Below are 26,491 nucleotides of genomic sequence, written 5' to 3' on the forward strand. Positions count from 1 at the left end.
TCTTCTGCTTGTGATTTCTATCCCATAAACAAAAGAACCAACCACAAGCTAGTCCCCATGTCTAAGAGATGTCTACACATTTAAGAGACATTTTTCAGTTAACTTCTGGCTATGGTTTGGATCCAATCTGGCACTATTTAGATAGAGATGGTGAAAATTTTTCAAAGATGGGAGCTCGTGGAAGGTCTACAGGTCATTGGGGACATGCTATTTAAGGGACTGGACACCATCCCCTTCCTCTTCCTCTCCTTTGCCTTCTGTCTGAGGTGAGTGCTTTTGCTCTGGTACACGCTTCCACCACCATCCAATTGCCTTACCACAGGCCAACCAAATAAGGAGAATGGATCAGAACCTCCGACACCAAGAGCCCGAGTAAACCATTTCTCTTTAGAAGCTAATTTCCTCTGGGATTTGTCAGATTGAAAACACTTCCCCAGGCAGCTGGCAGCTGGCTGACCACCCCCTTCCCCAGCTGTTGTACAGCACAGAACATCAGCAGTCAACGTTGTGTTTGCCTCCTAGTCACGCAGGCCACTGCTGGTTCTCACCGCTTCACAGCTCTCTCACCACGGGCAGCAGCTGACTCTATGGTGATTTGTTCTTTCCTACTTCGACAGAGAAGCGGACTGGTAGTGTGTAGTAATACTGACAGAACTTACTTCTGAGCATGCTACAGTGCTAAAAGTACTACATGGAGAAGTTGTAGATTTGAGTGCGGGGTCCCTGACTGACCAGCCATGTGACCTGAGCCTCGTCACTCAGGCTCTAGGATCCCTCTCACATACAAAACAGGAGAGCCAGCCCTGTGAAAGCTGCTGGAGATTGAAATGAGATGGTACAAGTAAATCTACTTGAGAAAACAGAGAATACAATTTGATTATAAATTCTCCCCTAGCTGAATTACACAAAGCAGAAACTGAAGGCTGATGTGGCATAGTTTGACACACACAAAAAACACTTGCCAAAAAGATCAGGAGAAATAACCACAGAATGCTAAATGGGGGGAGAAAAACCACACCAATCTTTCTTCAATTCTAAGTTCAGTGTTTCACAATGAGTCTTTTGCTGACTCCACACACAGGCGTCAGCCAGAGCACCAACAGCAGAGTCAAACTTGCACACAGAGGATAATCATGGACTGGCCCTGTGCTTAACTCCCTCAAAACAATGCCCAAAAGAGCATGCAAAAGTCCACACACTTCCATAAACATGGTGAAAACCAGACACTTGTCTGTGGAATTTATGAAGAAAAAAAAAAACTGACTAACACTGCCTACTGTCAAACAACTCTGAATTGCCCAGTTACCACAGGAAAGACATGTCTTTTAATGGTAGGAAGGATGCTTTCCATTCACACGTAACAGACCTAAACAATGAGCGTAATAATACACAAAAGCAAATTCAGAAATACAGAGGATGACATGGGAAAACATTAATTGAAATGAATGAAAAATTTGGATGCTGAAAACAGCAATGAAAATTTAAAATCCTTCAAAAATAGATATAAGGAAATGCTTTTGAAAAACAACAAATACAAAAGTATAAATAATCTACTGCTCAAGTAAAAAGGCAAAGACTCTCGCCAACGTTCACAGGAAGTCTGGGGTGGAAAGCAGCGGAAAAGAAACTGTCAAAGCGACAGCATTTCCATGGCAGCTTTTCTAATAATTCCAGTTCAGATCGATGACAACAAAGAAGAACGAGCAAGCGGCCGTGCCTCAGCCAGGAAAATGACCCAAGTCCGAAGTCAGCAGTCGGGAAGGGTCTGTAGGGGCGAGCTCTGCACACGTGCTGCGAGATCAGGGTGGAGGATGGAGTGAAATGCGTGTCTCCAAGGACACTCCAATGCAATAGAAGATGGGTGGATGGGTGGATGGGTGGATGGATGGATGATGGGTGGATGGATGGATGGATGGGTGGATGGATGGATGGATGGGTGGATGGATAGATAGATGGGTGGGTGGATGATGGATGGATGATGGATGGATGGATGGATGGATGGATGGACGGATGAATGGATAGACAGATAATAGGTAGGTAAGTAGGTAGATAGATAGATAGACAGACAGATGGTAGGTAGGTAGATAGACAGATAGACAGACGGTAGGTAGGTAGGTAGGTAGATAGATAGATAGTAGTCCCCTCCCCTCAAGTAGTTCCTCATGGCACTGAGATCACTCAAGGATGCTCAGCTGGTGGAGTTCAGCTTCTCTGCAGGGTCCAGTATGGTTTCACTCACGTATCCGGTGCTCAGGCTGGGACAGCGCCAACTGCAAGGCCTCTTCATGTGGTTTGGCTACCAGTCGGCCCAGCTACCTCAAGGTGGTCAAATTTCTCACACTGTGGTGAAGTGCTTCAAGCATGAGCACCCCTGCTGGCAGGATGAAAGCTGCAATGACCAAGCCATCCAGCACCATCTGCAACATACTTGATTGGCCGAGAGGCAGGAGCCACCATGACTCAAGAGAAGGGAACGAAAACAATAACCCTTGAAAGGAAAGTAACAAGGACATGGGAGAGGAGTGACTGTAGCCATCCCTGGACAAAACGGCCACCCACAGTTTTCTGCTTCACTGATGACTTCCTGTCTAAAGCCAAGCTCAATCCTATTTCAAAATGGCTGCTGGAGTGGTCCACAGTAGGCAGTTCCACAGCTGGGATAGTGTGTCTGCTAAGCTACTTTCCTCATCACTACGACCTACTACCTGACAGAAGGAACAATTTGTGCAGGGTTATGGTTTAAGGCTGTATCCATTAAAGTAGGGAATACATAGCAATGGGAACATGGGAGTCCATGGCGGAAGGAGTTTGGGCACTAGTTTCTCACATGGCGCTCAATAGCAAGCAGAGAACATGGGTGAAACCAAGCCAGGCTACAAACTCTCAAGACTCACCTTCCAGCAACCCATTTCCATCAGCTAATCTCTGAACTGTAGGCATCTATAAAACCCCAAATAAGTTACATATATTCTTAGTGAAAAGGGAGGAACCAGGACACAATTACAATCAGACCAAACCAAAACCCAGCATCCAGCAATAGAAATCAAATTCTGTAGCTTGATGTCTGGCATCCACAATGCACTCATGATCTTCTGGCTCCAAGTGGCTTGGGCAACTCCAATTATCTGGCTCTGCCATCTACCACACACACATATGCACACACATATGCACACACATATGCACACACACACACACACACACACACACACACACACACACACACACACACACACAGTGTCTCATAGGCTCAGGCTGGCCCCTCTGCTGGAGCCCATTTAGGTTTCCTAGTAGCTTTACCCAGCAGGTCTGCATAAAGAGTATGATTGGACCACGGGCCTGAGTACCAGGTATCTGAGATGGTCTGCACTAGGCTGTGTTGTGAGGAGGTCTTTTCCTCCACCCCTTGGCATTCCTTTAAAAACCCTATGGCAGGGACAGTCAGGGCCCGATGGATTAGGATCCAGGCCCTCCTGAGGCTAGCCTGTATTTTCTATCCGTTTCTCTCCCTCTTTACTTCGATCTCATATTCCCTGGCTCCTACTCAAGAGTGCTCTGGGGGAAAGTGGCGGTGCCATGGCCCCCCACACCCCACTCAACACCTGCCACTGTCCTTAGTGGTCATCCCACTATGTTGGCATCTCCAATATGCTGAGATCTCTACTATAACTGAGGCTGCATCTCCACCAGTGGTCTCTCCTGGCTGCTCACAGCATTAGGCCTCGGCAGCTCTCCATGACCCCTTCATGTCTTCAGACCCATGACCGTATGGGAGACTCTCAGACATTTTTTGTCAAGCTCTGCTACACCAGTTTGATGTCAAGTTCCCACAGGACAGCCCAGTAAGCTCTGAACACTCAAGAGCCCTTCTAGACCAAGGCTCCAAAACCCTTCTACAATCCTCCCCAAACAACACAGTCAGTTGAGACAATGCTTACAAAAACAGAAAAAGAAGAAACAAGGAAATAAGGAATTTATTTAATTAGCTGACAAAAACAAAGGTGCAATTTGTCTGCATTAAGACCAAACTCCTTTCAACATTGAGTAACATTCATTCCTTAACCATGACAGATTTTAGGCATACTGTAAGCAACAACACATTTTATGCTTAACTAATCATTCATGAGCTGCTCATCAGATCCACCCCAAGGACAGAGTCAAAACCCTGCTGCCCTCAGAATAATCCAATTTGTCATTCTCTTCCCAGTATACTATATTAATCTTTTTATAATGCGAGATTAGCCTTCTGAGAATTGTTCTTTACAAAGTAAAAATGCTTCTATAGTATCCTAGTTCAAGTGATTCCTTTTCCAAGTTTTTCTAACTCTTAAGCATGTCAACCTCATAGATTCATTCATTATATAACCTTCATCACTTTTTTCAACACAGAAACTAGGTTGTTCCTTTTCAAAGCCTTAGAAACTTCTTCTTCATGATGCAAGGTCTCAAAATGAGTGCCCTTCCCATTAAGGCTTTCTTCGATATAAGACATGCTGTTTGGTGCTTCGCTCACTGAACAAACAGTATCTGGTTGTCTATTACATATGGCACACACCTCAACCGACCTTAGCAATCAGTGTTCTTGTGTCAAAGTTTAGCAATATATTATTCCTGTGACTACAGAATTGGCTTATCAGAAATAACTCATGCATCAAATTCCTCCAAATCTTGAATATAAATGTCTTCCCTACATGCCATCCCAAGAGAACTATCTAGATTTGGGCTGTTTCTACAATGCTGTCTGATGTCCATAAATTGAACATAAAATCTGCCTTCAGCAAGATTAGTGTGGGGTTGTTCTTCCCCCTATGGAGGAGCAGAATGGACCCTTCCTTTCCCTTCATTTGTGTTAGGAGCCATGATCTAAGACAAGAGCTACAATTCAGATGTACTGACCCCTACTGAAGACAGGCTTCTCGTAGAAAGGAAGAGAAGAGGGGCTGGGCCATGACAGATTACCAAGGATGCTACTTAAACTACTCTAAAGCAACTCACTCATGAGCTGGTATCCTCTTTATTAAACACGTTCTTCTCTTTGGTGAACTGGGCTAAAAAGGCAATTCCTGTTCTACAGAAAGAAATCAAATTGCCAAAATATAGCTTCCAACTCACAGGAAGATGAACACTCCCGTTTCTAATTCTCATCTACTGCGGCATGATACCTAGAAATGACTAAAGTGATGCTTTTTTTTTATCCTATTAAAGGGTGAAGAAGGCATTTTAATTACTTCCGTGTTCCATACAGTTTGTAAATGTGATGCAAACACTCAAGTTATTCACTCAGGTGAAAAGACTTAACAGATGCTGGTAATGGGAACAGAAAGATCCTAGTGTTAAGAGAAGCAGAGAAGAATTAAGTAGGCAACAATATGGCCTAATTAATTAGACTAAAGTTTAAAATCAAAGGCCAGAACAAAACAAAGCAAAAAATCCTGTTGTCTCTCTAAGGACGGCATGCGCACGGGAGAAGGGTACTTCCGCTCTTCATGGCCACACAGTCTATATCATGGGAAAACAGGACAAGATTTACAGGTGATGTGAAAGATCACTTGCATTTTTGCCCTAGACCAACAATATGCACAGAGTTCTTTCAAAACGCTACCCAGAGCCTTTACAATTTGCCAAAGTTTGAAGTAATTTGTTCTTTCAAAGGAAGACCACAACAACAAGAAACAATAGTGTGTTTCCTGGCCTCAGGAAGAATACAACAGGAGCTTCCCAACTGCACTTCCTAGAGAAGTCGGCCAGCTGCCTCATATTGCCAAAACTTTACAGAACAGCAGCTATGATGGATGACCAAATACAATGATCTGTGCAGAGAGGAAGGAGCCCAAACCACACAGGAACTGACAGGAAACCAGCCCTAGCGCTGGCACCTCCACATTCAAGAAGGCTGGGAGTCCTGGACCCTTGACAACCAAATTTCATCATCTTTCTCTGGAACAAGAGTTATCTTCCCAAGAGATGTGTCGGGAAAACGCCACACAAAGCTTTGCCATGCCTAGCTTCACTTACTGGCCCTGCCCCTGCTTCCTCTGATCTCCTCACTCACTGTGTGAAGAGCCCATCGGAGATCATTCAGAACCACCTGACCAAAAATCACATTGGCTGGCCCACACCTTCATGCTCTCGACCGTGAGCCCGCGATATGCCATGTGTGAGTCACAGGCAGTGATGCTGGTAGAAAGAAAAACTAATATTTGGAGTTCACCAAATAATGAGTCACGCTCCTGGAAGAAAAGGAATCCTTACAGCTGGCAGCTCTTTAGTATGAAATTTTGAAATTGTTTGAGCATTAATATTAATTCCATGAAAGTTGGCAAGAAGAAAATGATTAAGAAATGTGGTATTTGGTTGACTGGTACCATATAAAAGTCCAGTTCATGCTCCAAGAAAAAGAGTGAGTAGGACATCTACTACCTATTCCTAGCCTTGCCTTCTAGAACCACTCACTGCTGCCAAGATGCTCATTCTCCCACACAACACTTCCAGACTAATTCTGACCCTTAAGAATCAAAAAGAAGCCTTGCTTTCTCTGCCTCCAAATGCCAAGTGGGATCTGGTGGGATCTCACCTTTATAAAGGGAATGTTTGAAAACAGGCCCCTTTGGCTGTGACATCAGTGAGTTGCTGAGGCCTCCAAGGGCCGGAGGAAACATTCCCAGTCCCTTGCCGGCGCTGCTGTACTCCTACGGTGCAATCTGGCAATGGCCAGGGACCAAATCTTTAAAGCTGTTTTATGGTATTTAACATATGGTCATAAATTGCTCAGTGCTCTAAAGAGGGGCTAAATTTGCCACCCCTATTGATGAGACATGTTCTTATTTATTTAAATTTAGTGGCAAACTGGCATCTCTCCAGATGGAGAGGGTTAGGCATAAGTACAAAGGAAGAGCTAATGAGAAAGGGTTTGCAACTTCTCTGTGCACTAACTGCAACCATTATCAAAGAGGAGCTTGCCACTGAGGAACAGTAAGGGGGATGACTCCAATCTCTAAGGCCCAAGGAAGGGGAGGAGTACAGACGTTATTCAGAATATATTTTAAAACTTTAATCATTTCCTTTTCCTCAAATGAGGTCTCTCTGTCCACAACTCTCTCTCTCATCTGCCTCTTTATTCCCCTCACAAATTCGATATCCTTCATCTTCATCAGAAATCCCACATCTTTATAGCTCTATAGAACTTAAACCCTCTTGCATCATTCTCTGATTTTGCCATACTTTTGGCTAAGTTTTTTTTTTAATGGATGTAATTATCCATCACTGAAAATACAGTCCTACCAAGATGTTTTGTTCCCTTCCTTCTACGAGACAACACATAGTCAAAGACAGGACAAGGATTTGGGTGAGGAGGGTGTGTTCCTAATGATATTAACAAGCACGGTATCAACATGTAAATATCAAGGGTAAAGTCGCTGGGGTGTTGTTTTTTCTTTTTTGTTTTTCATATCCTGATATAGAACTGGCTAAAGAATCCAAAGATGATCATCTTGCTTAAATCTGGAATGTGAAAAGGGATTTCACTAAGTTGGAGTTTTGACAGCAGTCTGGGAACAGCATTTTTTAAAACTCTACTATGAAAGATTGGGCTGTTTATATCACACAAAAGTCTTTTATAATTTTAAGATACAGAAGAGTCATACATGGCACAAAAATAAATACCTATATACAGACAGGGATAGACATTAATTATCAGTGTACACAAGTTAATATGAATGTCATATGCTAGGAACTAAGAAATGGGATATATTTCTCAGGAGGATGAAATATGTCACTGCTGTGGGATGTTTTCCTATATGTTGTGAATATATGTGTTGCTCCCATTGGCTAATAAATAAAGCAGCTTTGGCCTATGGCAAGGCAGCTTAGAGGCAGGTGGGAAACCCAAGTGGAGATACCAAGAAAAAAAGGGCGGAGTCGGGGAGAGGCCAACCCGCTGTCCAAGGAACAAAGTGTAATAGGACACAGGTAAAGCCGTGGAACAGGTGGTGATACATAGATTAATAGAAATGGGTTGAATTAAGTTATACAAGCCAGCTAGCAAGAAGCTTGGGTCATAGACCATACAGTTTGTAATTAATATTAACCCTCTGAATGATTATTTTATAAGCGGCTGCGGGACCACGGGTGGAAGAAATTCATCAAGAACACAGGCCAAGTAGGACGGAGAAACTTTTGGCTACATGTCATCTCAGGTATGTTGCCCCAAGACAGACCAATGATCCAGTGATCAGGGGGATTAGATCATACCATGTAAAGGCTGCTGTGAAATCTGACCTGATCTAGAGTAACTGGGTCATCTGGAGTGGCCATAAAATGGTCTATAAGGTCTTATACCAACTTCGATTTGAAATCTCCTACATGTAAGGTCATTCTGTCTTTAAGGACCAGAAAAATACAGAGAAAGACTACAAAGAAACATATTCAGGTCCCATGAACACTTCCAGTAAGGACCTAGTTTTCTGAACACTCTTCATTCTGAAGTCAGAATGGAATGTTAAACTATCTTCTGTACTATTCTGAAGAGGTATATTTGTAAAGTCCTTTCCTTTCAGACACAAGGACACTTTTCTCAGTGCCATAATCTTGCAGAAAGGAAAATAGGCCTGAAATCCAAAGAAAACTACTATACACGTTAGTCATTAATATTAATTATGTACCATAAGATGACAGGTATACTTACGCACTGATCAGTCCAATACACCAATAATCACATTAAATGTAAATGATCCAAAATCTCAATTAAGAAGCCAAGATTGTTGAAATTAAAAGCAAGATCCAGTTATATGCTGCCATATAAAATTCACCCTAAATGTAAAGACCCAAACAAGTTAAAAATAAAAGAATAAGAAAAGATGTACCATGGTATGTTAATATCAATTAAAGTAGATTTTTGGAACAAACAATATCCTAAGAGCAAGGTGTGTAGTACAATCTTACACTTTGTTTTGATCTAGTAACACAGCTTCTACATGAATGAAGCAAAAGCTGACAAAGCAGTAAAACCAGGTAGATCTAAAACTGCAGTCTGCAGTTTCTACAGCCTATCAACAACTGCTATAACAACATAAATGAATACAATATGGCACACTCTTACACAAACTCACAATCACACTCAAAGAACTTAGTGACCCTTTCTAAACACCCATAGTGACAACAAGTAGATAGCAATACAAAGCAGTATGCTACATCTGAACAACCTACCAACCAATTTGACTTAGCTGTTATTTACAGGGCATGCCAGCAAATAACATAAGAGCATACATCTTTTTCAGTGCACACACAACACCTGCTAAGATCATTCATATCCTGGGCTGTCAAACAAGTTTCAGTAAACTTAAAGTGATTTAAGTCTTTTAAATAATATTCTCTAACCACAATTAAATTAAATCCATAGTCAATAAAAGGTAACAAAAGTCCAAAGAATTCTAAAAATTAAATGAGATATTTCTAAATAGCCTACATGTGAAAGGGAAATCTCGAGGAAGACTGGAAAACGTCAGGAAAAACTGAGCACAGAACAGCCCGGGTTTCAGAATGCAGCAGAAAACGCTTGTGATGGAGAACCGCAGCACTCGATGCTCAGACCAGACACCATGAAGCTATCAAATCAGGGACCTCACTTTCCACTTCAATTAGATAGGAGAAAAGGAAAAGACAGAGTTCAATGTGAAAAAAAAAGAAAACTGAAGACCGGAAGGAAAGACAGGAAACAATCCCTATAAAGGCAGACGAGCCCGGAAGCTGGCTCTTGGAGAACATTACACTGATAAACCACTAAGCAGACTGGTGGGGGAGGCGGGGAGGAGATAAATACTCAACAAGGAAACTCAGAGGTCACATTACTACTACAAATCTGACAGGTATTTTCAAAGTTAGAGGAATAAATATAAACAAATATTGACTCAAAATGGGTGACAGGCAGAAGTAGAAAACCTGAAGTGTAGGGCTGGGAGGATGGCTCAGTGGGCACGGTGCGTCCTGCATAAGCATGACAGCTGGAGTTTGGATCTCCAAAACCTATGGACATGTCAGGTGGTGTGGTGGCCTCAGAAGGTGGAGATGGGATTCCCCAGACCTCGAAAGTCTAGCCACAACGGTGAGCTCTGGGTTTGACTGAGACACATGTCTGAATGAATAAGGTGGAAAAGTGGTCGAGGATGATTCCTGGTATCCATCCCAGGTACCCACATGCATGTACAAACGTGTACACACATATTCACACACATGTAAAACATGCATACCACATAAAAACATGGAAGTCAATCAATAAAAATAAGAATAAAACATGGAACAAAAATCTTTGTGACACTGGGTTAGACAAAGATTTGTCAAGATGATGATAGTTAGGGAGAAAATATACATCTTATGAAGAGCTTATGTCTAAAGCAAATGAATTCCCAAAATGAAATCGGAAGAAAAAGTTTTTTAAAATTAAGGAAAAGATGTGAACACTTTACTAAAGTCACTGTTACAGCCAAAGACAGAGGTATGTAACAAGAAGGACAAAGTTGAGGACGGCTGGCCAGAGAAATGTATACATACATACAGACTGAGCATCCATTATCCAAATGTGTAGGACAAAATGGTTTTCATTCATGGGAATCTCTACATAGATTTTGCTGGCTGCACACCCCTACATCTACTTCTCCACAGATTGGGCCCTGGATTCAATGAGATCCCAATAGGACTTTGGTACCATGCAAAGCTGATCCTAAAATACAAATAACCTAGAACAGCCCCAACAGTTGTGGGAAAGATACTGGAGGGCACACATGCTCACATTTAAACACTTCCAATAAAGCTACAGGAATTAAAAGAATGTTGCATTGGCTCAGGAGAGTACACAAGAGAAAATCCATAAGTGGAAACTACTTAAGTGGTTAAACAATAAATACACGACCAAAATTAGCTCAAAATGGGTCAACAATACCAGAACATGGAATAATTAGAACACTCACAATTGTTATCTGAACTGTAAAAATGGTACATCTACTTCAGAGAACAGCTTACCACATACTTACAAAGTTTAATCTATGCTTAGCCCACAACACAGGATTCACCCAAGAAAAGCACAAAAATTATATCCACAAAAGATATCTACAAAAATGTAAGAATTCGAAATGTAATTCATATCAGCCAAAAATCTGGAGGTGGCCCAAGTATTCTTTCACAAATGAACTTTTTGAAGGGATTCTATTCACACAGTGTTGCACTATTCAGAAATAAAGTAAGGTTCTGTGGCGCAGGCCCGCAAATCCCATCACCAGGGGGCTGAGGAAGGAGGACTGTGCGTCCACTGGCACTACAGCCACAGAGTAAGCAAGAGCACACCAATCCTCAGTAGTATGGATGAAGTTCCAAAACACCATGCTCTGAGAAGGAGGCTAGCGGCCTATCCACCCAGGAACACACAGCACACAATTCCACTTCTGTGAAACTCGGGAGGGGGCAAAACAGTCTCACACTTTCAGAGAAAAGAGGTTCAGTACTAAGGGAGGGCAGTGGAGCAGGCTGGCCTTTAAGGAATGGAAGGCTCTACATCTGGACTCAGGTATTCCTTACAGACATCTAGAACCGCCAAAATACATGCAGTATTACACTTAAAATGTATACATTTTTATTAGCGTAAATGATAACACAATAAATTGACTTAAAATAGCGGTATATAAATTCCTACATCAGAATTGTGTCAAGGGAAATTCTGTATAATAAGCCTGCTTTGTATAAATGAAATTATTTTATAGTTTAGAAATTATGTCTGCCAGTTGCTTTTTATTAAATTATAATCAGCATCATAGCCAGATTGCATATATGGACTATCAGTTATAACTAAAGCAGTTTTACAAAGTTAACAGTATTAGCTGCTCTTCTTAAGATAGCTCTAATAGTCCATAAAGCCTGAGAAATGAAATACTCTGAAACACCAGGACAAAAGAATCCTGAAAATCTAAGGGAGCAAGACTGTCTAACCCCCCCAAATTAGCACTTCTCCCTGCTTTTCAGTGAGCACTTTAGACCATTCATTAAATCAAAGGTGGCCTGCCTCCCTAATTAGCCTCTAAAAATACCGAGTGCAGGATAATAATAATCTTTAAGTCAATGAATCTTTTTTTTTAAAGATAAAAATAAAAGTAAAATGGACCATGCCACCAAGGAAAACTACAATGCCCTCAGCGTGCTACAGAATGTGACATCCCAAGACACAGTGTCCGACTTTTTACTTAGCTCAAGTACTGCAAGCCACAGTGGGAAGAGTTAAGTCCTATTCCTTCACAAGGGCCCTGGGGACGAAAGGACCTACATGTCCACTGCAGGGGCACATGTGTAAGTGCACATGGAAGCGGGCATGGGTGTCCCACGATGGGCTGTTTGCTGCCAGCCTGGTTCGCTCCACAAAAGCCAAACCCGGGTGAACAACAGTATAAGCAGGGACCTCGAGAATTCTGAGAGCCACAATGAGCAAACCAGTCTTGCATTTCCTTAGCTGAGCTCCAACTGGAGAAGAATGGAAGGCTAGAATGTCAGGCTATGGCTGGCCTTGAAGGTCAGGCCTTAGGATTCGGTCCACTAAATACTAAAGGGGAGGCGTGCAAGGGGATTTAAAAAAAAAAAAAAAAAAAGATTACTCAGTTAACATTTTCTAAACAGGTTTTATTTTAAGCAGCACAAGAAATTTTTCATAAATTTCATGAACGGTTGTGTCATCAACAGCAGCACCTGAACGAAGCAGTGCAGGCCTGTGGTCCTGGCTACTAGGCATGCTGAGGTAGAGTGGCGAGTTCAACATCTGTCCAGGCTACAGAGTTAGTTTAAAGCTGGCCTGAACTACTTAGACAGACCCTGAGTCAATTTTTTAAAAATTAAAAAATAAATGTCAATAGCTGTAGCCACAACCGCCAGCTTTGGGAATCACTTGGACCAAGGTCAGTGGTATGGGGCTGGTAAAATGGCACAGTGGTAAAGGCACCTGTCACCAAAGTGGTTTGGTGACCTGAATCAACCCCTGGAACACAAATACAAGTGAAAAGAGCCCACTCCAGAAAGTTGTTCTCTAGTCTCCTCCCATGCCTTATGACATGTCAGTGACTCCACACAGACATCATACACATAGATGTGCAAAAACAAATGTTCTAAAGAACTTAGAGCACAATAACAAAGCAAACAATTCCTGTAGATGATACTAAATCAAGGGCATCAACATCTTTTTCAGCTGACACACTAATCTGCTTACAACACTGATAACTGGATCCTTCAGAGATCATCAACCGGGTGGTCTGTTTCCGTGTGGTATCCATCAGAGCCAAGACGCTCAATGCTGCTACACTGTGCTTCTGAGCAAGACTTTGGAGAGCAGTAACCAGAAAAAGATACACACTCTGCTCTTATAACACTGACTGGCTACAATGAGGACCATGTAATGGGTCTGAGATACTAAAGCAGGGTTAAAATGCATAGAGGTGTGTGAGTGTGTAGATAGATAGATAGATAGATAGATAGATAGATAGATAGATAGATAGATAGATAGATAGATAGATAGATAGATAGATACACACACACAGAGACAGACAGACAGATAGAGGGAGGGAGCAGCCAAATCATTAAGAAGGTATGGATCAAAAACTGAAGCTGAATCTTAAGAAGATTCAATGAAGCAGAATTTCTGGTACAGTATTTGTAACTTTTCTATAAAAATATCGGTGTATCTGGCCACTGTTTAATTGAATAGTGCATTCAATTTAAACAACAGTTCTGAAGCTGGTTTCATTTTATTTGGATAATTCTCCAAAAATTATATATTTAAATTTAGTAATGCAGTCCTGAATCCTTAGAAATGAACAGTGAATTTTACACTGCACTTCTGAGCACATGGGGGAGAATGTATTATCCAAATCATAATCCATGTGTTCTTCCTGGCTTTTTCCTCTGAAGGGAAAGTATTTCAACTTCAAACCCTTTGGAGATCATTGTCTGGCACAACTTCTCTACTGTGTTGCAAATGGCTTTAATAAATATTCATCATTCCTCTCAAATGATAAACAACAGTATTGCTCCACTGTTAGACACAAAGTGAGCATGTCTACAGTTTCATCAGAAAGAGAGTAATGGACCTCTCTGGGTACCTGCCCCAGACCATGCTTACCTGTGTGCTCACACTGTCTTCCAGAGGGTAGAGAGACAGCTCCTGAGTAAACATATTTGCTCTGAAAGCATAAACACATGAGTTCAAATCCCCAGCACCCAGGTAAAAAGCCTAGCATGGCTAAGCATGCCTATAATAGGAAAGATAATGGTGAGTTTCTGGTGCTGTGATAGATCCTGTCTCAAGGGAGTAAAGCAAAGAGTGCTAGAGAAAGACTCCAGAAGTCCTCCTCTGGCTACATGCATAGGTACCTGCACACCTACACACTCAAGGGCATGCAACACACACACACACACACACACACACACACACACACACACACACACACACACCCCAGGAAAAAAAAAAAAAAAACTAGAACCTAGCCTCTAGTAACCAAACTGAGTATACATAACCTAGAGCCCTCTGGCCATGTGTATATCAAAAGTGGAGATTCAGCCGGGCGGCAGTGGTACATGCTTTTAATCCCAGCACTCGGGAGGCAGAGGCAGGTGGATCTCTGTGAGTTCAAGGCCAGCGTGGTCTACAGAGCAAGATCCAGGACAGGCGCCAAAACTACACGGAGAAACCTTGTCTCAAAAAACTAAAGAAAGAAAGAAAGAAAGATAGATAGATAGATAGATAGATAGATAGATAGATAGATAGATAGATAGATAGATATAAAAGTGGACATTCAAACACTCAGCCAAAGCTCCCAACCAGACCTACATTCCTAAGAATGTAGAGCCAATGACTTCCTCTCTAATAGAATCAAGTCATCTATAGGAAGCTTAGAAAGTCATTTCTAGCCACTGTTTAGAAACACTTGGGAAAAGAATAAAGTTAATGAAGTGCCATAAGAACACCTTAAATCCAAGGATGCAGATGACAGCTGGCTGCTACGGTGTCTACCAGCACTCCAGTGCCTTTTTCCAGTCCCACTAAGGCCTTGCCCTCCTCCCTGCCCTTGGGCACCATAAAATTCACTTGATTCCTTATAAAGACAAATAAACAAATCCTTTCATTTATTTTGGTTCCAATGGATTTCTTATAACCAAACAGTCCCTGATTAACATAAATTGTTGGGATGAAATACAAAATTTCCAAACAAAAGATAATTTCAAATTTGAAACCCATATTAACAAACTGATTCCCTAGCCACAGACTTGCCCAATATAACTTACAATATTTGAATGATTTCTCTTCATAGTGGCATAAACAATACGATTCAAAGAGCTTGCAGAATTAAGATCTGTCACTTGCTCATCAAACCTCATCATCACTAGATCCAGAGAAAAAATATAATTGGTTCATTCCACAAACACTTATTAAGCTTCTCTAAATGTCAGAGACTGGAAATAATACGTGAGCAAAAGCATACTTCTATATAAACAGTGTGGGTATCCACATACATCCTCTCATTCTATCTCCTTTGCTGTCCCTCCCTCCCTACCTCTCTCCCTCAAATAATCCAATAATTACTTCTAGAACTAAATGCTATGCAGAATGACTGTGATGTCTCTGGGTATAAACCTATGTTCCTAACAAATCCCTGGCCCATCTTTGGCTTATCCTGTAGCTGAGAAACTTCTACCGCTTCAGTAGGGTTTTCAGACTTCAATACACACTTTCCTCACATCCTCAAGAAGCACATTTCCACTCCTGTGCAAGTATGATCTGTGTCATCTACAACTGTCAAGTTCAAGGGCTTCTCTTTAATTAATATCGCTGTCCTTGGACAACTTTCAATAATTGCTTACACAAACTGGCAACGCTTCCCCCAGCCAGCACTTGTTCCTCACATTGAAAGAACTGCAGAAACAATAACATCTTCCCTAACATGCTGCGATCCTCTGCCATCCCTTTATTTCAGGTACTGAATTGTGAGTGTGAGGACTTCTTCAGGAATCAGTTCATGAGGCCACCGAGATGTGCAATCCTCCTTTGCCTTTCATTAACCCTATCACATCAACTGCACAAAGTTCCCTTTGTTCAACGGGTGAAACCGATTTCTCTAAGTACTGTTTGCTAATACATAGAATATTCTGACATACAAATTTTAGTTGCATCCTATTTTCATTAATCTGATTTCAGGCGACAGAGTAAAATGAAATAAATAAATACAAAATGGATTCAGACTCCCAGTCTTCAAAGTACTGTGCATGCCTTCCTGTTTTCTGAATTGTTAGGGGCAGGGCTCCAATTAACAATTCCTTGTATAATAAATAACCTGTAGAGACCAAGTGTCTGCTGGTACAAGGCAGACACATGGAACAGAATACCGTATTCTCTCTAACACTATGACCAACACACATCTGAGCATTAAGATTCCCAGATTCATGTACCCATGCATGCATTCTACCTATTCCTTCCATAGTGTAAGAGAACATCTCTACTGTGCAGGGAGCTGAAGGTACAATTGATTAAACAAAGCAGGCTCTGTTCACTGAGTTTAAACTAACAAAATAAATTACTATAAACCCTAAATACTTTGAATTAGCCTTGGCTAAAATTATATTTTAAAGGGCATACAACAAGTTTTCAATAAAATTTAATGTAAAACTTTTAATAATTTAATTTAATTTTACACATCAGCCATGGATTCCCCTGTCCTCCCCACTCCCGCCCCCACCCCTGCCTTCCCCACAGCCCACCCTCCATTCCCATCTCCTCCAGGGCAAAGACTCCCCTGGGGATTCAGCTCAACCTGGTAGATTCAGTATAGGCAGGTCCAGTCTCCTCCTTCCAGGCTGAGCAAAGTGTCCCTGTGTAAGCCCAAGGTTCTAAACAGCCAGCTCATGCACCAAGGACAGGTCCTGGTCCCACAGCTTGGATGCCTCCCAAACAGTTCAAGCTATTCAATTGTCTCACTTATCCAGAGGGCCTGATCCAGTTGGGGGGGCTCCTCAGCTTTTGGTTTAAAGTTCATGTGTTTCCATTAGTTTGGCTATTTGTCCCTGTGCTTTTTCCAATCTGGGTCTCAACAATTCTTGCTCATACAATCCCTCCTCTTCCTCCCCAATTGGACTCCTGGAGCTCCACCTGGGGCCTGGCCAAGGCTGCATCCATTTCCATCAGTTATTGGATGAGAATTCTAGCACAACAGTTAGGGTGTTTGGCTATCCGATCACCAGACTAGGTCAGTTCGGGCTTTCTCTCAACCATTGCCAGTAATCTACAGTGGAGGTATCTTTGTGGATTTCTGGGGACCTCTCTAGCACTTTGCTTCTTCTGTTCTCATGTGGTCTTCATTTATCATCGTCTGTTATTCCTTGTTCTCCCTCTATGTTCATGATCCAGCTGGGATCTCCTGCTCCCCTAAGCTCTCTTTCCCTCGAACCTTGCCCTTCATTGCCCCAACTCACATCACATGTAGAAGGCTGCAAATAGATCCATATCTGTCCACAAAAGTTAAGTCCAAGTGGATCAAAGACCTCAACATAAATCCAGTTACTCTGAACCTGATAGAAGAGAAAGTAGGAAAGTAGTCTTGAACGCACTGGCATAGGAGATCACTTCCTAAATATAACACCAGTAGCACAGACACTGAGAGAAACTATCAATCAATGGGACCTGTTGAAACTGAGAAGCTTTTGTAGAGCAAAGGACACGGTCAACAAGACAAAGCAACAGCCTACAGAATGGGAAAAGATCTTCACCAACCCCACATCTGACAGAGGGCTGATATCCAGAACATATAAAGAACTCCAGAAATTAGACATCAAAATGCCCAACAGTCCAATTAAGAAATGGGCTATAGAACTAAACAGAGAATTCTCTACAGAGGAAGCTCAAATGGCTGAAAGACATTTAAGGAATTGCTCAACATCCCTAATTATCCCGGAAATGCAAATCAAAACAACTCTGAGATACCACCTTACACCTGTCAGAATGGCTAAGATCAAAAACACTGAAGACAGCTTATGCTGGAGAGGATGTGGAGCAAGGGAAACTCTCCTCCACTGCTGGTGGGAATGCAAGCTTGTACAGCCACTTTGGAAATGAATATGGTGCTTCCTAGAAAATTGGGAAACCATTTTCCCCAAGATCTAGCTATACCACTTTTGGGCATATACCCAAGGAATGCTCAATCATACCACAAGGGCATTTGCTCAGGTATGTTCATATCAGCATTGTTTGTAATAGCCAGAACCTGGAAACAACCTAGATGCCCTTCAACTTTAGAATGGATAAAGAAAATGTAGTACATATATACAATGGAGTACTACTCAACAGAGAAAAACAATGACGTCATGAGGTTTGCAGGCAAATGGATGGATCTAGAAAAAAAAAAATCATCCTGAGTGAGGTAACCCAGACTCAGAAAGACAAACATGGTATGTACTCACTCATAGGAGGATACTAGATGTAAAACAAAGATGACTAGACTGCTACACAACTCCAGGGAGGCTACCTAGAAAACAGGACCCTAAGAAAGACACAGGATCGCCCAATGACAGAGAAATGGATGAGATCTACATGAACAACCTGGGCATGAATGTAAAACTTTAAGAAAGTTATTTATACAAATGTTTTAAGTCTGAAAAAGCACTAAGTTCACCATTACCCTTTGCTGGGGGAAGGGGATGAGAAAGAAAAGATTTACCTACTACTTACCATACAGTGTAATCTAAATCTACTCTTATTCACTTTTCTCTTACCATAAACTTAAGTTTCATTTTAGGTTTAATTCTTTCAAAGCAAAGAGCTTCAGGCTGGGAAGACACTCAGGGTTAAGAGACTAGATGCTCTTCCAGAGGACCCATGTTCAATTCCCAGGGGCTACATAGTGGCTCCAGTGCCATGGGATCCAAAGCCCACTTCTGGGCTCGACAGGCACTAGACACGCATGCACGTGGTGCATAGACACACATGCAGACAAAATACCCATACACATAAAGTAATTTTTTACAAAAGCAAAGAGCTTCTATGTTTATGGTCATAGCTGCTTTCCAACGACTGTAAAACTATAGAAACTCACAAATATCTATGTTTACTTGAGCAAACTAAGCTTATTGAAGAGTTAGTTTATGAGAATAGTATTTGTTCATCTAAAGATAAATATTATATAAGGCTGCAAAAAGTTGAATTTAATGACAAATCTTGTAATAATTAACCACTATGACAATACATCTCTTGGCTGTAATAAAGTTACAAAGTGCACAAGTAGGAACATATGCTAAGTCTTCATCCTTGCAAAAAGATGTTAGGCAAAATAAAAAATGACTTAAAAAGTTAAAAGAAGCTAAGGTGGGTGGCTCATACCTGGAACCCTATCACTCAGGAGGCAAAGGTAGAGAGATCACTGAAAGCTTAAGACTAGCCTGGGCTACATAGTGAGTTTCAGGACAGTATAGGCTGCAAAGTGAGATCTTGTCTCAAAAAGAAACAAAAAAGAAAAGTATGAGAAATAATAAAGCCTAAAATAGAGGAAGGGAGTGGAGAAAGAGAGAAAAAGCAAGAATAAGCCAGCAAAATCTTACTCTAAGAGGGAAGAACTGATTCTTTAAAAATGCATGGCTACCACAAATGGCTCGTTCTTCGTAACAGATGAACCCCAGAAATCCCCTTCCATGATTTTCAAGTTACTCACAGAGTGGAACTGCCATAACTATTGACATTAATGAAAGCTCTAACTGGTCCACATTGCTACCGCCATCAGCACACCACAACCCAAACCTGGAAGGGTTTGTGAGAGCTTGTAGCAGATGGTCTACCAAGAAAGCATACAGTGGTGAAAGTCACTGAGCCTGAGGACCCAGGTTCGATCCTCAGGCCCAACTCGATGGAAGGCAAGGACAACACCCGAAGGTTGTCTGTGCTCTGACCTCCACATGCACACTGTATGTAGCAAGTGCAAGTCTATGGACACACACACACACACACACACACACACACACACAAATGCACACACACATACAAGTAATTTAATTTTTTGAAATATTATAAACAGAATAAATTTGGCAAGTTTTCAGTTAAGTTACAAAGAAAGGAAGCTTAATGGCCATGGCCTAAATATCACACAAAACAAAAAACCTTGTTCTTGGAAGCACTGACAGAAACAAATTATGTTTGCAAGTGGGAAAAGCAGCAATGCTCCGATAAGCAATTCCTTGTATAATAAATAACCTGTAGAGACCAAGTGTCTGCTGGTACAAGGCAGACACAAGGAACAGAATACCGTATTCTCTCTAACACTGTGACCAACACATATCTGAGCACTATGAAGGACCTCATGTATCGACCCATGTATCAATCTTGATCAGTAATGATGGCTCAAACCATTCTTTATTCAAGGATTGACTACATGTTCAAAGGGTTTGCTGGTTTTGATTTTCTAAACTAAGGTAAGGCTTATCCACCATAATTTATGTAGTTGATTTCGTTTATTTTTGATGTCCACTACATCTTCACCAGATCTTAGAAAAATAACTTCCCAGGGCTAGAGAGATTGTACAGCAGTAAAGAATGCACACAGCTCTTGCAGAGGATCCGAGTTGGGCACCCATGCCAGACAGCTCCCAAGCACCTATAACTCAGCCCCAGGGGGAATGTGATACATCTGGCCCCTGAGAGCACCTATACTCATAGGTATACACCCACACAGAGACATATCAAAAATTAATCTTAAAAATAAAAATAAGGAAAAAGAATTCCCATCTCTAAACTTACAGAGGCTTTTGTCTGGACCTCTAGACTGAAGTAGTAGGCTACTCCATGGGGTACAAATTGAGAATTAGAATAGGTTTTTAAGGAAGAGACAAGATGACACCTTAAACCCTCTGCCTTTCTAAAGTCTAGAAGGAACTAATTCATAATTCCATCTTCCTCAAGGCTTCTACGGAAATCTGCTAGCCCAGTACCTGCTGCCATACCCTGGTTCTAACACTAAGCATAAGCATTTCGCCAACATCCTTCTGAAGGTTTTCAACAGAAAGTCAACAGTTTCGGAAAGAAGAAGCTTGGGAAATGGCCCAGTCAATGAAGTGCTTGCCACTCAAACAGGAAGACTGAGTGTAAACCCCCAGAAGCCACATAAGAAGCCAGGTGCAACAGTATACATCCGTGATCTCAGAGCTGGGAAGGCAGACATGCAGATCACCAGACTCACTGCTAGCTAGCTTGACCAAATCAGTGAGCTCTACCTGCAGTGGAAAACCTTGTCTCAAAGAACAAAGGTAACCAGGCATGGTGGCACATGCCTTTAGTTCCAACACTCAGAGGCAGAGGCAGAGGCAGAGGCAGGCAGATCTCTATGAGTTCAAGGCAGGCCTGGTGTACATAGTGAGTCCCAGAACAGCCAGAGTGAGATCCTGTCTCAAAAAAAAAATCAAACAAACAAGCCAAGGTAAAGAGTGACTGAGGAACCTGATACCAACTTCTGATCTCCATATGCATACACAATCGAACACGTACATACACATGAAGCACGCGCGCGCGCGCGCGCGCACACACACACACACACACACACACACAAATTTCAGAGAGAAAAAAGTTCATCCCTCTAATTCAATGAACTTACAGAAATAAGTTTTCATGACCAATAATGTTTTCCCATTTTTTGGCTGTGGGCTGCTTATGGCTAGGATCTTAGTATTAAGATTAATCCAACAGTCACCTACTCGTTTATTACAGAGAATACTATAGGCTAAATAAGCTTTTAGTGTATAATGACATCAAACAATAGTTTGATAGAATACATCTAATATATGACAAATACCAGGTTTCATGTGAAAATCTTACAGTAAGGAGGAAATATATCATAGTATAACATAAATTCACACACCTAAAAACACTATAGGCTGACTATATATTTATTCTTCTTTCTAACCACCCTCCATTAATAGTTTTTTTTAAAAAAAAAAAAAAGATAGAAAATACAAAACAAGAGAAAGGAACAGCTGAAGAGAAGGCAATAGCAATCAGCAGCAGAGATCCCAACAAGTTTCTGGAAGACAGACTACAGACAGAAACTGTGCTTGACAGGACAGAGCGCTCCCTGCCCCTCACAGGACAGAGTGCTCCCTCCCTGCCCCTCACAGGACAGAGTGCTCCCTCCCTGCCTCTCACAGGACAGAGTGCTCTCTGCCCCTCACAGGACAGAGCGCTCCCTCCCTGCCCCTCACAGGACAGAGTGCTCCCTCCCTGCCCCTCACAGGACAGAGTGCTCCCTCCCTGCCCCTCACAGGACAGAGTGCTCCCTCCCTGCCCCTCACAGGACAGAGTGCTCCCTCCCTGCCCCTCACAGGACAGAGCGCTCCCTCGCTGCCCCTCACAGGACAGAGTGCTCCCTCCCTGCCCCTCACAGGACAGAGTGCTCCCTCCCTGCCCCTCACAGGACAGAGTGCTCCCTCCCTGCCCCTCACAGGACAGAGCGCTCCCTCGCTGCCTCTCGCAGGAATCTGAGAACACTGACTGATGGGAAGGAGCTGTCGTCCTTCCAGACATCCAGTGTGCGGGGATGAGAGAATGAGACGCAGGGCCATGAACAGGGAGATTAAATAGAAGTCCCTCGGAGAACAGTCCACTCACCTTCCTGCCTGACGATGGCCAAGTGTGTACTCCCCGGAAAAAAAAGAAAACATACAGGAAGTTCACTTTTGAAAAAACTATTTGGGGATAGCTAAACTTCAAAATAGGACCCTCGGGGGTCCCCCACACTTTGAGTCCTGCTCAACTATCCAGAAGCTCTACACGGTATTTTTTCTACTACCTTAGATATACATGACAGTTTTTATTTGAGGAAAGTCTACAGAACAGTGATTCTCAATCTGTGAGGGCTGAATGATGGTTTCACAGGAGTTGCCTAAGAGCATTGGAAAACACAGATATTTACATTACAACGCATAACAGTAGCAAAATGACAGTTATGAAGTACCAACAAAATAACTTTATGTTGGGGTCAGCACAACATGAGGAACTGTACTAAAGGGTCACAGCTTTATGAGAGCCACTGCTCTAGAATAACAGGAAAAGACATGATGACATAAAATATGCTCCCTGCAGATATCAAAATAATGGTGGTAAAAAGAAAACATCTTAAAAATATTTGTTTCAATCTCAGCACTCAGGAGGCAGAGGCAGGCGGATCTCTGTGAGTTCAATGCCAGCCTGGTCTAAAGAGCGAGATCCAGGACAGTCAGAACTACAGCACAGAGAAATCCTGTCACAAAAAGCAAAAAGCAAGAAAAAAAAATATTTTTTACTTTCGTTACATTTATTTTTCTGTGTGTGTGTGTGTGTGATTGTGTGTGCATGTGGCATGCATTTGGAGATCTGAGGACATCCTGTGGGAGTCGGTTCTTGAACTGAGTAGCTGGGGGCTTTTTGTTGTTGTTGTTTCATCTTGTTCTAAAGATTTATCTTATTTTAAATTGCAATTATACATATGTGTAAGTATATGTACATGTGTGCAGGTGCCTTCACGGTCCAAAGGAAACCAGATCTTACAGAGCTGGACAGACAGTTGTAAAGAACCAGATCTTACAGAGCTGGACAGACAGTGTAAAGAACCAGATCTTACAGAGCTGGACAGACAGTTGTAAAGAACCAGATCTTACAGAGCTGGACAGACAGTGTAAAGAACCAGATCTTACAGAGCTGGACAGACAGTGTAAAGAACCAGATCTTACAGAGCTGGACAGACAGTGTAAAGAACCAGATCTTACAGAGCTGGACAGACAGTGTAAAGAACCAGATCTTACAGAGCTGGACAGATGGTTGTGAGCTACCTGACATTGGTTCTAGGGACTAAACTCAGGCCCTCTACAAGAACGATTTGTGTTCTTAACTGCTGAGCCAACTCTCCAACCCCCTGCTTAGTTTGAAATGCAGCTTCAAGTCACTGGAGAGGAAAGCCTTGATTGAGGAATTGCCTAGAACAGACTGCCCTACAGGCAGTCTGGATTACTGACTGATCCAGGAGGGCTTTTGGTCAGAGTGTTTTATCACAGAAACAGAAAGAAAATCAGAAGAGCTCTCAGCTTCCACCAAGTAGGTCCTGGGGATTGTCAGCAAGCATCTTTCTTTACCTGCTGAATCATCTCACTGGTCCCAAAAGCATTTTTTTTATCTCTAATTTTTGTTCTTTGAAAGACTGTAACAGATACTGCACTCATAACATAAGAAGAAATCTGAAAGAGGAACAGAGGAAGAAAGAGCTCTTCAGTAAGACACCTAATTGAAATGGAGGTAATAAAAATATTGGCCAGAGATGTAGGAAAGGCAGAAGAGACGAGAGAGGAACAAAGCCTGCCTGGGCTATCTGAGGTTATTTGAGCCTGGGTTCCAGTGACCTAGGCAAGTTTCCTAAGAAATCATCCAGTCATATATAGAATCTCTAATAGATAGGCCTACAAAACAAGGTAAAATCTAAAGATAACAAATGCAGGTTGTTTTTGTTACAGAGCAGGCCCACAGAGCCATTGTGCAATCTGTGAATAATGCCCTGGAGACAATTATAGACAACAACTTAATCTTGAAAATGCAAAGGAAAAAAAAAGAAAACAAGAGAAAGCAGTGCAGGAAAAGAGAAAGAAGCGGAGACTAATATTCTTATCCTGGGAAGTGTGAAGGCAAAAGACATTATCTGTGGTTCATGGGGATCCAGATCAACGAGGCATTCATCACTACGGCACAGAGATCATCCTAGCTGATAGCAAGGCTGAGTCACGCACTTAGCAAGAATTTTGGGGGCTGTTCATTTAATTGTATGATGCAGTGTTTAAAGTGACCCTGAGGGGTGAAGAAAATGGGGGGGGGGGTGCTATGGATGCTGACCTGCGGAAAAGCTGTCCTCTAGCCTTCCTAAGACCCTGAGGTTGATCCCTAGAATGAGAAAGAAGTACCAAGTTCCAAAGTTTTAAGCTACGAGGTAAATGACACAGGAACCAATAATGGTGATGTACTTACATTAAAGAGGAAGAGAGAGATAAGGGCCGTGAAAATAGGCTGATGCCTCTCTATCAAGGCAGGAAGTCAAAAGATAGCATCGAAGGCTGGCCAGTGAGGAAACAGGCAAAGGCGTATTACTGAGAGAGATGGGGTCCTCAGAACTAAACTGAAACCGTTTCTTAACATTCTGATGGTTGCCTCAGAGTCGGGAGTGGGAGGGGAGATGTGGAGCAGAAGACCAATGCTTCCTTACTCCTCTCCATTACATTCACCTGAGTGACTTACTTGGATCATTTCTTTTAAATTTAGTTAATAATTTCCTTCTGGGGAAAAAAAAAAAGCAGCAATCTAGTCCTGTCGCTACTTCACACAGGCAAAATTTTCTTGTGCTTTTGTGGTTTCCTGAGAATGATCTAATAATGCAAGGTTAACAGGTTACCTTGTAGCAGGGTGCATGCCTTTAATCCTAGCACGTGGGAGGCAGAGCCAGGTGGATCTCTGTGAGTTCAAGACTAGCCTGGTCTACAGAGCGAGTTCCCGGACAGCCAGGACTACACAGAGAAACCCTGTCTTGGGGAGGGGGGGGGGAATGTCACCTTGTCCTAAGAGAAACATTTAATGTTGCTTTCGGTAAATTAATACAAAGCAATTCTAGAGAAAACTGAGATGTGGTACCTCCTGGATAATAAGGATAGAACACACAGTCAATAGTCCAAAAAACAGTTTATCCACCCATCCCATCCCGTGTGTGTGTGTGTAAGTGCAAACACACAAGTGCACGTGGGGGCCAGAGGACGACTTCAGGTGTCACTGCTCAGGCGCCATCCACTTTGTTTCCGAGACTAGGTCCCTCACTGGCCTGGTACTTGCCAAGTAAGCTAAGCTGACTGACCAGAAGCCCCAGGGATCTACTCGGCTCTGTCTCCAGTGCTGGGGTTATAAATGGGTCCCTGCTCAGCTTTTTTTAGTGTGGTCCGGTCCCTTTACCTTGAAAGCACTTGATGGCCCATCCGTCCAATCACTAATACCCACATTTTTTATTCCTCTTCTGTTAAGAACAGATAGATTTGAATACCCAGTTCACAAGAATAGGCTTCGGAGAGAAGATGCCTGTGCAGTCACTGACAGAAACAAAGCAGAGCTATTATCACCTTCCCAGTAGGGGAGAGCTTCAGTACTGTGCCGGTGACAGAGGGGGGCTACCGCAGCAGAGACAGATGCTGCAGATGCTGCCCTGAATCCCAGGGATGCACCTTGTGCACCATCCAGACAACGCTGGAAACACAGTCCAGAAACTCAGGCCACTCTTTCCACGTGTTCAGTTTAACCTGAATACCAGTATGTCCTTAATTTTGGAAAAACAGCCAACATCTAAAACTGATTTTCATTTAAAAATCATGTAAAATTTCTGACTTCTACCTTCTGAGTCAATAGAAGCAGTTTCCTCAAGAGACAGGGCATCCCAAGCTGCCACACTTA

The 26,491-nt window shown here is 42.3% G+C and overlaps 1 protein-coding gene across 1 annotated transcript in view; it reads right to left on the bottom strand.

Annotated features, from left to right (window-relative positions):
* Babam2 (BRISC and BRCA1 A complex member 2) overlaps nt 1-26,491 on the bottom strand; it is a 376,093-nt gene that overhangs the window by 316,400 nt on the left and 33,202 nt on the right. The window lies entirely within an intron of this gene.

Source organism: Onychomys torridus, chromosome 21 (assembly GCF_903995425.1).
Source record: "Onychomys torridus chromosome 21, mOncTor1.1, whole genome shotgun sequence".
Classification (NCBI taxonomy): domain Eukaryota; kingdom Metazoa; phylum Chordata; class Mammalia; order Rodentia; family Cricetidae; genus Onychomys; species Onychomys torridus.